We start from the raw sequence: 14,714 nt of genomic DNA on the forward strand, positions 1-14,714 counted from the left end.
TAATTTGTTTTTATTCTGTATTTTGGTTATCTTCCGCAATTTAGGCTTACCTAGCCATCGAGGACTAGGTGCCATCACGATGGGCGAACCGGGGTCGTGACAGTAAGTCTAAACAAGCTGTAGCAAGTTATATTCATAACCCAAGATGTATTCACATGATATAGCACATAATTCACATACTTGTAGCAATAATTCCCGATCACTGTAGTTGCTCAAGACAAACCCAATACCGGTAATAAACCTCATATCAAATAAAACCTCATTCAAAACCTACATAGACTGCCGATGATGAAAGAAGCACACAGAAACTCAAAGCCACTCACCAGATCAACAAATCATGGAGCTCTCTCTTGTCCGACAAAACCAAAGCCAAATTCTTAGCTGACTTATAATATTATCCTTCCAAACATACCGTAATCAAATCTGAAAGATTCCATTCTATGTCCGATGACCTTATCTTATCAAACACAACTATTCTATTTCTATTGACATTCCATGCCAGTACAACCTAAAGTCACAACCGTGCAATTTGTACACCAATAAGCAACAATTCAAATGTACTCAAATATGGAAAATGACTCAAATGAGAGAACCGTCCTGCAGCTCAACAAGTGCCACCACAGAGGCAATGCTACGAACCTATCACACATAGTAGAACCGAAATAGACTAATCTAGATCCAAAGATCATATTTCATCATAACTCTACTACGACACGTGACCCTATCCAATGACCGGTCCTATGAAATATCTCAAGCTACAATGCTCAAAATCAACAACCACACGCAATTCGACATCAAGTACACAAAGTGCATGACCATAACCATAGAGAAGCGAATAACAGAATATACCACGTCTCAAAAAGACCATAACTAAGGTGCAATTAACCATTCAACACCCCAACAACCATCTCGCACGAATTTCACTACAAGGTCTAAACGGAAACGCATTATGTGTGCATATAACCATAAATCACAACCCCTTGTAGCATAGAAGAGTAACACATAGAACATATTAGAACAATAACAAGCTCAACTCTAATAGAATGTCACACCCCTCAACACTAATAGTGTTGAGTCAACAAATTTGACCAAATGTAGATTACACATCTTTATTGGGCCTACTAATGGGCCCCCAAATCAACTCCGGTCATTCCCAAATAGATATATGGCCCACCAAAACTCCATAATGATCGAACCATAACACATACTACCAGTTGGCTAACCTTGGCCACATCTTTACAGTCCACAACCACCAAACAATCTGCTTTCAAGAACTCCCAGTATCCAAATACGCAGAACACATGGATCACCATAGCCGATTCTTTCTCCACCACTTGAATGGATAATATATCTCCCATACACAATCGTCCTATGAAAAATACATCAATAATTCTTCCGTGCTACATAGCAAAATCTGAACATCAGCAGTCGATCAACGAGGAGAGTACCACAATACCAATGAAGCATCTGTTAGTCAAAACACGGTACGCCTTCTGAAATGCGCACCCTTCTCTGGTGATACCAAGTAGTAATAGCATTCGTATAGTCATCTGAAACCGTCCATGTGTCTAAGAATTCATGACCTTCCCTTCAAAACTGAATTGTGACCTTGCATATGTAAATCTCAATCCCACACAACACACTACATCTATCATGCCATCATATTAAAAGGACGAGGCACCAGTAGAATACATATCTAGTCAGTCAGAAACCTTCTATTTGATCCCATCAAGGAGAAAATCACACTACGCAACACGTTCCTTGTTACATCTAGTATTTTTTTCGTACGTTAAAGTTTTGTCTTCAGTTCATCAACATAAATTCAGGGATAAGATTATCTCGAGATTAACATATTTATGCTATTTATAACAAACAATAAGTAAGTGCCATGAAGAATAAAGAGTACACGAATTAAAGAAAATGAGTTTCGTTGAAGATTGTCGGTTTGGGATAAACTACGGGTCGAGCGATAATACCTGATATTTATGGACTAGTACCATACAAGGTATCATATGACCATGTTAGTAGGATATATAAAGTGTATCAAAAATAAGTAGAATTTTAAGTAATTTGAGATAATTTTTAATTATGTGAATAATTAGGTAATTATTAGTTGGTGAGAGATTAAGAAATTATCAACCATTTGGATAAGTTTATGAGGGCAAAAGGTGGTAGCATATGCCATAGGAAATTATGACTCTTTCAATTGAATGAAAGAGATGGCATATCTAATTAATACTACATGGCTTAGTCATTTGGATTATGTGTCTTATACTTACAAATTATTACATTTCCAAGATTTTCCATATAAAAATTAATTCAAATAGAAGTGGGAAAACGCTGAAAACTCTTTCCTTTTTACTTTTTAACATCTGAACTTTATATGCCTAAGGTGAAAGTCATACATGAGCTGGGGTCAAGAATATCCACTGCATATTCTCATAAAAGTATACGGAAGGATATTACTACACCTAACCTAATCGAACTTATGTTTTTCCAAAATCTTCATTCTCAAAGACATTGAAATCAGATCCTGCATCTTTCATTAAGCAACATGATTCCTACAAGTTTCAACGATTTCAACCAAATTTAGCAACGTAAAATTTTGCAGTTCTAAGAGAGTACGGTGTACCCTTTTTCAAGAATATTATAGAGATATTTCCTACTCCAGGTATGTTGAGGCTAAACTCTTCCTTCATTTTCCATGATCTCGTAATTACACAAATGTGATAACGAGGCATAAAAAAAATTCATATCCCGGCATTTACGTATATTTTCCTAGTCTTGTAAGTTACCATATTATCTTTATCGGGACTTTATATTCAATTGAATATTTCATTCTTCCAGTCAAGAGAGCGGAGAGTTTATATATACAGTGTTAAAGCATTTTCATTACCATCGAGCTATAATCGATGGGCAGGCCCCTATTGGGCAATCTCTGATCAGATGCTATGTTATATATTGAGCCTATTGTGGCGGAGCGCCTATGAGCGAGCCCAGTTGGTCAAGATACAGAGCCTAGTATGGCTGAAAGCCTATGAGCGAGCCTACTACAGAAGAGTAGTTATATATATATATATATATATATATATATATATATATATATATATATATATATATATATATATTTATCGAGCCTTATAAGGCCGGACATCTATTTTACTTATTTTAGTGAGAAAATAAAGTCAGTATCAGCAGGTGAGCATATCTTTAGATTATCTTTGACCCCCAGTTGTTTTCAGTTATTATATTATCAGTTCACTTTTAGCTTTCAACATATTGCCTTACATACTCGGTACATTATTAGGTACTGACGTCCCTTTCTGTGGGCACTGCATTTCATACGTGCAGGTTCAGATAGACAGACGGGTAGACCTCCTCAGTAGGTGTTGCCCGAGTTCAGCTTTATCAGTAAGCTCCATGTCTTTCGGAGTTGTCGAGAGTCTAGAAGTTGGTGTACATTTTGTGTATATATGTAGATAGGTAATGGGTAGGTTGGGCCCTGTTCCGATCACAATACATCTATTAGTAGAGGCTTGTAGACACATCCTATCACTTAGTGCATTATGTTGGGCTTGTAGGCCCTGTACGTATATTTTGTTGGCTTGTTAGTAGTAGTAATTATGACGGCCTTGCCGCTCCAGCTTTATGTTGACATTTACTCAATGTTAGCCTCTATTCAGTTTTATATTTTGCATCGCACATTATCTTGTACTGTGGCCCATGACCAAAGTTTGATATTACATGTTCAGAGTCTCTTAGTCGCAAGTGGTATGCGAGGATATGTGATGCACTGGGTGCCGGTCTCGCCCACAGGCTCGTGGCGTGACAAAAGTGGTATTAGCATAGTTATTTGCTAGGGATTGTACATGCCGTGTCTAGTAAGGTATTGTTTATATTTGTGCGGTGCACCACATTATATAAGCAGGGGACTACAAGGCATTTAGGAGTGGTTACCCTTCTTTCAAATCTAAATCGTGCGGTAGAACTGAGTTATAGGAAATTTGAGTTAAACTTACGTGTTGACGTTTCCATGCACAGATGACGGTAACTAGGAAGACTACGACTAGCCAGAGGAGAGAAGCCGTAGTAGGTAAGGGGACTAACAGTGTACCCCTAGTAGATGGGGGCCAATCGAGTCCCAAGAAAAGATCCCTACCCAGTAATTACCGACTCCTATGCCATCTCAGAGATTCCTAGCGAAACCGCACATACAGTTCCCCCTCCGCTTCCAACAGATCAGGACTTAAGGAGTGCGGTGTGTTTGTTGGCACAATTGGTAGCTACCCAGCAATAGGCTAGGGCATCTTCTAGTGCAGGACCTTCTGAGGGATCTGGGAGTTCAAGGGTCCGAGAGTTTATTGCTTTGAGTCCCCTAGAGTTCAAGGGGTCAGATTAGAGGGAGGATCCGCAGGTTTTTATAGATCAGCTTCACAAGATATTTCGGGTCATGCATGCCATAGAGAAAGAGGCAGTTGAGCTAACAGCTTTTCGACTCCGAGATATAGTCATCCTTTGGTAGCAGGGATGGGAATGATCGAGGGGACGTGATGCACCTCCATCTAGTTGGGAAAAATTTTCAGATGCCTTTCTTGACCAGTACTTACCGCAGGAGATCTGACAGGCCCGAGGCGATCAATGTCTAGCCCTCAAGCAGGGCAACATGAGTGTTCGAGAGTATAGTCTCCGTTTTGACTCATTGGCCAGATATGCTGTCACACCTCCTTTTTTACCTGAAAAGGATATAAGGGAGTTTTTCCAATTAAAGTGATAATACTCGAAACAGGATTATTTATTCAAATTCAGAGTCGCTACTTGGGATAATTTATGATGTCCCAAGTCACCGATTTAAAATTCCGAATCGAGGAAAGTTGACTCTTATCTATGGTCTGCGAACACAGAAATCTGGGTAAGGAATTCTATTAACCCGGGAGAAGGTGTTGGGCATTCCCGTATTTCGTGGTTTTAGCACGGTCACTTTAATCATACTTGACTTAATTAATTATTTAATTACGTATTAGAACCTATGTGTATTTACCCTTTACCGCTTTTAATCACTTGGTGACGCGTATTTAAAGAATTATCCTAAAACAAGTCACGCGTAAGTGTACTCATTTCGTTTGGTGCGTCAAAAATCATGTCACGCGTACATGTACACAATTAATGACAAATTATTATTATTAAGATTGTTTGGCCAAAGTCACGCGAACGTGTACCTTGGTTTTAAGTTTAGAAAAATCATAATCATGTTACGCGAACGTATACACATTCACGATAAAGCCTAAAATTATACTAGGTGTTCATGATGGTTCTCCTAAGTTTTGAATTATCGTAAGGCTTAAGAGTTATATATTCTTCTGACTTAGCACCACTCATGACCTATTCTTATTCCTTGCCAAGAAAGAAACAACTCCAAATTTTTTCATCTACCAAATTAAAAGCATTTATTCAAGAACCAAGACTACGTACATCACAATCGAAATAAAAACTAATTAAAACAATTTAATTGCAAACTAAGACATGCCACTCAAACAACATAGAAATAAAAGTCAACCAACACGCGCACCGAGCTATCATAACACAATGAAATGAGAATAAAAATTGAGAAATGGACCTTCTATTAATGAATGAATCTGAAGATTGCAAATAGATCGGGCTAAACAAAACAACAATCCTTAGAGCGAAACCTCAAATTGATAAACTAAAATTGTGAACCGGAACCTCAATGAACCACGCGGAAGCTCAATGACCTTCACTCCGCGTGTTGTTATTGGATTATAGTCACAGGCCAGTAATAATAATCCCATTTCCCTTGTTATTGTTCTACTCCTCTATCGCCTTTAGAACCAGTTAATTTGTTGTGCTTGAAGAATTTTTGTTGCTAGCTAACTCCACGTCAGTTTCCTTGATACTTTAAGTCAACTCCTCCAAAGGTTTATACTTATAAAACCAGACACATATCATGTAATATACGCTGATTTCTCCAATAAAAAGGAACAATATCACGTGTTCATAGAGTGGCTAAAAATATGTGCAATTACAACATCAAAGTCCAAGAAAATCATATGGATATGGACAGAGAGCAAGCAAGTGATGACTGCTGCTGTGGGGCGAGGTTGGAATCTTAGGTCTTAGCTAGGTCTTGAAATCTGAAGGAGAAGAAGAGAGGTCCTGATTTTTATTAGAAAACGGCTGAAGCTTCTCTCTCCATCTTTTTGGATTTAGGGATTAGACATTATTTTATAGGGGTAAGAATTAGGTTAGGTCAAATGGGGAATGGGTATGGGCTTGGATCTAGGAAATTGGGTTGGACCATGTCTTTTTTTAGGTTTAAATTTAGGTCAAGAAGACCAAATAATACAATGTATCTATAACGTGTAAAAATCACTCTTAATTAAAATAAACTAATATAAAACTAAATACTAAAAGTGAAACGAATTTTTGTATTTTCAAATGTTATATACTATAAATATAAATATACTAATTGACTTTAAGCTAAAGATAAAAAAATATTTTTTGTAATTTTTATTTTTATGATAAAATAAAGTAAAAGAGTCAAAACTATTTAAAATAATGATATTAACCATAAACTAAATATTTAAATGCTAAAATGTGTAAAATCTTGGGGAGGGTCAAAAATTACATGTCTACATATGCACCATCCATAGTTGACACTATGAGGGAAAGGATCCACAGGTTTATAGCAGGGTTGGCCAGAGTTGACCGAGGCTTGTGCCACCGCTGCATTACAAGATAGTATGGATATCTCCCGGATTCAGACATTTGCCCAGAATATAGAAAGGAGTAGGCGTCGACAGCAGGGTACGGACAGGACTGAGTCAGGGCAGCGGAAGAGGATGAGATTTACCAGATCTCAGGAGTAGTCTCAGGTAAGTTATAGGCCCCAGTACTTCGAACGACCACCTAGACCTCTGCTACCTCAGTCATAGGGTTACAGGTATGACCGTTATACTCAGTCTCAACTAGGTGAGAGCTCCCAGGCGTCAAGTTTGCAGCGACAACGAGGTTCAGGGCAGACATGGCCATTTCCGCTGTGGTGTGCCATCTACGGTAGAGGACACTTGGGCCCATGTCGAGCTGGTTCTGATGCTTGCTATACATGTGGACATCCGGGGCATATGATGCGAGATTTCCCAAATAGATATTTTGGTGGTATGGCGTAATCAACGAATTCAGCAACACGATCATTTATGTCCATGCATCCTTTAGGGCGTTAGTCTCAGTCTTCGGCTGGTAGAGGTCGAGACAAAGGTAGACGTTCCAGTTCAAGTGGTAACCAGAATCGTAGCTATGCGCTAACGGGTCGACAGGACCAAGAGTCCTCACCAGACGTTGTGACAGGTATGTTGACCATTTGTTCTCGATGTTTATGCCTTGAGAGACCCAGGATCTACTTTATCATGTATTACCCCATTTGTCGCGAGGAAATTTGGTATAGTCCCTAAAATACTAAGCGTTCCTTTTGGGGTATCTACACTGGTCGGAGGATCGATTATCGCTAGATGGATTTACCGAGGTTGCACGGTGACAGTTTGTGGTCTTCAGACCTCACTGACCTAGTTGAGCTAGAGATGTTGGATTTTTATGCTATCGTGGGCATGGACTGGTTGGCAGCTTCTTATGCCTCAGTTGATTGACGAGTAAAGACATCCAGATTTCATTTTCCGGGTAGGCCAGTTCTTGAATGGGTAAGTAATACAATGACACCCAGAGGTAGGTTTATTTCCTATTTGAAAGGGAGGAAAATGAGTGCAAAGGGTGTATTTATCATATTATGCGAGTTAAAGATGCAGATGCTGAGATAATACACTTGAGTATATTCGAGTAGTCAAAGATTACGCAGATGTATTTCAAAATGAATTCCAGGTATTCCTCCAGAGCGAGAGATTGCTTTTTGCATTGATTTGTTTCCGGGAACACAACCAATATCCATCCCTCCGTGTAGGATGGCACATGCCAAATTGAAGGAGTTGAAGGAGCAGTTAAAAGATTTACTGGAGAAAAGTTTCATCAGGCCCGGTACCTCACCTTGGGGTGCACTGGTACTGTTTATGTGGAAGAAAGAGGGCTCACTGTGCATGTGTATCTATTATAGGCAACTAAACAAGGTAACAATTAAGAGTAAGTATCCAATTCCAAGCATAGATGACTTGTTTGATCAGTTACAGGGAGCTAGTTGCTTTTAAAAAATAGATATAAGGTCAGGGTACCACCAGGTCAGAGTTCGGGAGAAAGATATTTCCAAAACAGCTTTCAAAACCCGATATGGCCACTTCGAGTTTCTTGTCATATCCTTTGGGTTGACGAATGCACCTGCCATATTTATGGACTTGATGAACAACCTATTCCAGCCATATTTAGATCTGTTCGTGATAGTCTTTACTGATGATATTCTGGTTTATTCACATATAGAAGATGAGCATGTGGACCACCTGCGAGCGAAACTACAAACCCTTCGTGATAATAAATTGTATTCTATGCTTTCTAAATGTGAGTTCTGGTTGAAGTCGGTAGCATTCTTGGGGTACATTGTATCCGATGGAGGAATAAAGGTAGACAATCAGAAGATTGATGCTGTGAAATCCTGGCCTAGACCTACCACTCCGACAGAGATTCATAGCATTCTAGGCTTAGCAAGATACTACCAGAGGTTCGTAGAGGGTTTTTCTTCTCTTTCAGCACCATTAACAAAGCTGACGCAGAAAGCAACTAAGTTCTAGTGGACGGAGGCATGCGAGCAGAGCTTCCAATAACTTAAGCACAGGTTGACCTCAGCACCAGTTCTAGCATTCCATAGGGTCCAGATGGTTATGCCATGTATTCCTCAGGTGTCAGGTTAGGATGTGTCCAAATGCAACATGGGATTATGTATGGTTCAAGGCAGTTAAGGAAGCACGAACAGAATTATCCAACCCACGACCTCGAGTTAGCTACGGTTATCCATGCACTTAAGATATGGCGGTATTATTTCTATGGTGTTCATTTTAATGTATTCACAGATCAGAAAAGCCTGCAATATATCTTCAAGCAAAAAGAGTTGAATTTGCGACAGATGCGATGGCTTGAGTTACTAAAAGATTACGATGTTAACATTCTCTACTATCCAGGGAAAGCTAATGTGGTAGTGAATGTCTTAAGTCATCAATCCATGGGTAGCTTAGCTCATGTAGAGGCCGAGAAAAGACAGTTAACTACAGAGATTCATCAATTGGCTTGTTTTGGGGGTTCGGTTAGTAGACTTTAGCAATGGTGGAATTGTACTCCACAATACTGCAAAGTCATCTCTCATAACTGAAGTAAAGGAGAGGCAGTACGAGGACCTAGAGTTGATCAAGTTGAGAGGGCGAGTTCCGCAACAGAAGAAGCCGTTGTTAGAGCTCAAGGGAGATGGGGTTCTTAGATACAGGGGTCATCTGTATGTTCCAGATGTAGCAGGTGTTAATAACCAATTTTTCCTCATATTGTTTTTTGAATATATATATATACTTTCAAAATAGCACATATGCAGTTATAAGCATGCATAAGCATTTTTATAATTTTTCTATAATTTTTAAAAACTCCAAATTTATTTATTCCTTCTCTTTTTATCTATAAAATTTCTAATAATTATCTTTCAAATTATTTTTGTGGTAATTTAATCATCTAAATTCTTTATTTATACCACAATAGTGCTTAAACAATTTTAGTGCATTTTTGTAATTATATTTACATTTTTAGGCTAAATTGCACATCTTTGCAATAATAGCCCTACTAAGGTATAATTACATTATTGATGCATAAAATGGTCTTTTATATTTTTAAAATATGAAACAACTATTTTAAATAATTTTAGTTCAGGAAAGTATATTATATAAATCATTTATTATTTTATAAATTATATAACCATTAAAAGTGGCTATTTAAAATCTAGCTTATTTCATTTTTAATTTCAGCCCCAATTTAACCCAATTACCAGCCCAAACCCTAAAGACCCTATCTGGCCCCAATACCCTTTAATCTCGGTCATTGATCACAAAGATCAACTGCCACAAACGAGCCTTCCTAAAATAAACCCAAAAGACCCCCCAAACCCTATTATTCTACACTACCCGTCGCCCTGAAACCCTCTCTGCTCTCAAACCTAACCCTAATCAAACCTTACTAGCCCTTGTCCATGGCTGTCTACGATGATCTCTCACCACCCCCAGGCCTCCAATGGTCTCCCTCACATTAGTCTTGCCATCTCCAGGGTCCTCAAGGGACCAGGGATAGTTGGCTTGCATCTATGGTTCCTACTCGCCTATTTCAGGTCGTTCCAGTGTGATTCCGAGTAAGATCATCCTATATTGACTATAATCTATAGGTTTCTTAGCGTGTTTCTTCACCTCTGTATTGTTCCCTTCGAAACCCTGATTTCTTTTCTAAACCTCTTAAGTCTGTATAGATCTAAGATGGTTTGGGTTTGTTTCATGTAAGTTTTACAACAACCTTGAAATTCTTTACAAGAATCGTGTGATTTTCAAGTGATTTTCATCTTTTCCTAAACTAGGGTTTCCGGAATTTCTTTTTACAAAATGTTTGATAATTTTTTGTGTTTAATCTTCTGCTTCTCATATGTTTTGACAGATTTTGTAAGTCTGCTACAACCTTAGCTCGTTTGTACTAAAAGCCCTAATTTTTTGGGGTTCTTCGTTTGGTTTCTGATTACTGGTACATCTAATTGTGTTCTTGCTTTGGGTTCTTGTGATTTCTCATGATTTTCTTGTTCTAATATGCTTCTACTAAATTTCTTAGTTCAACCCTTTCATTGATTCTATATGCTTGTGTTCATCCTGACTATTAATGTCAAGACCTATATCTTTCTCATTGAATCAGTGTCGTTTAACTTTTTGTTTTTTTGAAGTTATGTGTCGGTTCCTGACTATTCATGTCTTGCCTTATTTTATATGCTAAACTTGCTAACTCTTTCATGACGTTCTCTTTGATTGGACCTTTGATTATTCCGAATTTCTTATTTTCTAGTTTGATTTGAACATTTTACCTTAAACTTCAGATTCTTACCTCTCTACTCGATTTGATTGAATTACTTGCCTTAATTAATTTTTCATTGCCTTGTTTGTATTTTGCTGATTCTTACTGATTGTTTTCTTAATTGAAACTTCTGTTCATTTACCCCTAATTACCTACTCTATACCCAAACCTTACTTGATTCCTTTCCTTAAATACTTAGCATGCTTTTACCGTTGATTTGATTATCCTTTGATTAAGGGAAGGATTTGCTGATTGATTCCACAAACTTTCCTGATTTGCTACTTAATTGATCTCTTACCTTATTTGTTAAGCTCTTGATTACTATATAAACCCCATCTTATTTTAAGTTCTGGACAACAGACAGAGTTCAAAAAATCACTACTCCTTACACTCTAAAGTTCTCTTTCTTCTACTACTTGTGATACTCATTGATCTAGCCGGCTGATAGCCAAGGCTAGATATTGAAACTTTATTTGCTTTACATTCTGCACTCTTTTCTTCAATTGGTATGTCTCTAGTTAAGTTTGAAATCCAAACCCTATGTGTTTCATTCCTGCACTAGTTCATCAGTTATGAACTCAACTTGTATTCATGTTTACTTCTTTGCTCAGCACGTCTAAACTCTGTCATGTTCAATGCATGCCTTATATTTTGCACTCTTTCCCGCTTACTACTTTGCCTAGCATGTCTAAAACTCTATCTTGTTCAATGCATGCTCTATATTCTGCACTCTTTCCTGCTTACTTCTTCACATAGCATGTCCCAACTGTATGTTTAATCCTGTTCAAGACATGCCAACAATTATCTATGTCTTAACTACTTACTGTCCATGATTAGACTACTGAGTCTTTAAGATCCTAAGTGTTGTATGCAGTTTGTTGACCATATATTTCCTCTATACCCTACCCATGTACCCCAATGTGACTCTTATGTGCCCCAATCCCTTTATCCCCATGTGAGATCTGTTTGTTAAGTGTTCTTTTATGAATCTGGATGTCTCTTATGATCAATTGATTATCTACTGTTTTGGCACTCTTCTCAAACTATCTTTTACCACCAAATTATTTTCTATTTCTGAAAAATTGTTTTCTACTTCTAAAGTCATCTCTGTACTATTTTCAAAACAAAACTATGTCAAGCACTCTCACTTTAATCTTAGAATACTAGGTTCTGATATGTGTACTGCCTTGAGACCACTTGAGGTCTCTCTGAACTCTGGCATGTCAGAGTGGCTTTTCCACACTGCACCTAAATCAGTTATTATTTGATGAAAAGGTCTAGGTGTGAGCACTGCTCGGGATCCTTGAGATCCTAAGGGAACTCTGACACACCTGGACACGAAATTGTTTATGGAACTTTGGCATTTGAGGCTATTGGAGGCTTGGAAGTAATTTGGGCCTACTGCAGGCTCCCTATAGATTAACTTTTGTTTATTTATGTATTTAATTCATTTGTTTGTAATAATTACTGTAAACAACATTAGGGTAATTAGTGAAAAAGGGTGGGTGGTTATATATATATATATATATATATATATGTTGGGTAAATTGGGTAGATATCATGCCTATAGGGTTGTGTTAATTCAAATGTGCCTGCCATGTTTGCTTTACTTCCACAATATTAGAAACAATGCCTATAGGATCTAAATGGCTTTTAATAATTAAATACCATGCCTATGAGAATTAAAATCAGCTTTATAATTAGATATCATGCCTATAGAGTGTAAAGTAATTGAAGTTCGGTTTTCGTTATAGCATGTATTCAAATTCGTCTCCTTAAAAATCATGCCTATAAGTTCAAAAGTTAGTTTTTAATAATTAGATACCATGTCTATAGGAATTATAATCAGCTCTAGTAAAAAACATGCCTATAAAACTTAAAACCAGTTTAGTTAAATAAATCAGTTTAATTCATGTTTGTTCATTCTGAATTGGTTTAATTAATTAATCTATCTGTTTTTTTTAATAAGTTTTCAAAGACTTCTTTAAATTAGTACCACTAGAAAACATGTCTATAGGATCACAAGTCACCTATTTATAAACTGTTCACTATTTTACTGCATTCCTAATCAATATAGATATCATGCTTTAGGACCTCACTTTTATGTGCTTAGGCAAGCCTATAGGGCAATTAAAATTCTGCAACTATAAAACCGCGCTTTGTTATTTGAGACTGGCCTGATTTAACAGGTCTAAAATCAGTAAGCAAGCTAATAGGTCTTTGCCACTTGGTCCTAATTCATACTGTATACTTCCTGCTCACCTAGACATCATGTTCTAAGTTTTATTAAATACCTGAAATAATTGTTTGAGATGTGCATTTATTTGTTCTGCTTGTCGATTTAAAAATGTGAGCCATTACTTGCTCCATCTTTATGTGTAGTCCTAATTGTTTTGGTGGACGCTTGTACTTTTCTCCTTTAAAATACCTTAGGATGGTCTTGAACTGTCCAAATGTAGAGGTCCTAAAATACCTCCAAGGCCACAAGGAAGGGACGGGTAGTGCATGCATAGGACATTTTTCAAAGCTACTAGAACGCTTTAGGCTATGACCAAGGGGAGGGAATTGGGTAGTAAAGATATGATGACTACGCGCTAATGTCACGTGTAGACCCTCATTAAGGGGTGTTTATCGGGCATTGTGTTGTGTGATCCTGTAGGCTAACCAACCTAGGACCCCTCTTTCCTAATTCTCGATGTTTAAACTTTACTTTTCTCTATATATGTGCAACTTGTTCAAAGCCTACATATACATCAGGAGGTTATGCAAAGTTATATATTAAAGAGATAGTGTGATTACACGGAGTGCCAATATCAGTTATATCTGACCGTGGGGCCCAGTTTACAACACATTTTTGGAGGTCATTTTAGAAAAGTCTAGTGACTCAGGTGAATCCCAGCACAACTTTTCATCCACAAACTAATGGACAAGCCGAGTGCACAATTCAAACGCTCGAGGATATGTTACAAGCATCTGTGCTGGATTTTAAAAGAAGTAGGGACGAACATCTACCTCTTATCGAGTTTGCATATAATAACAATTACCACTCCAATATCCAGATGGCTCCAAAAAAGTCTTTGTATGGGAGTAAGTGCAGATCTCATATAGGGTGGTTTGATGTTGGAGAATCCGAGTTACATGGGCCAGATCTGGTTCAGCAAGTCATAGAAAAAGTAAAGCTTATTCGGGAGCGACTGTTGACAGATCAGAGACATCATAAGTCATATTCTGACGCGTGACAACGAAATTTAGAGTTCAGGGTTAATGATTGGGTATTGTTAAAGGTGTTACCTATGAAGGGTGTGATAAGGTTTGGCAAGAACGGAAAACTTAGCCCACGTTATATTGGGCCATATATGATCATTCAGAGGGTGGGACAAGTAGCTTATGAGTTAGAATTTCCCTCGGAATTGGAGTTTGTCCATCCGATTTTCCACATATCTATGTTACAAAAATGCATTGGCGATGCTACTGGAGTAGTGCCTACAGATGATGTACAAATTACAGAGGACTTGTCATACGAGGTAATTCCGGTTGCCATCCTAGACCGACAAATCCGCAAACTACGGAATAAGGAGGTAGCCTATGTAAAAGTCTTATGGAAAAGCAAGAATGTAGAGGAGATGACGTGGCAATTGGAGGAAGAAATGAAGTCTAAATACCCCCACCTATTTCAAATAGAA

This window comes from Nicotiana sylvestris, chromosome 1 (assembly GCF_000393655.2).
Source record: "Nicotiana sylvestris chromosome 1, ASM39365v2, whole genome shotgun sequence".
NCBI classification, from domain to species: Eukaryota; Viridiplantae; Streptophyta; class Magnoliopsida; order Solanales; family Solanaceae; genus Nicotiana; species Nicotiana sylvestris.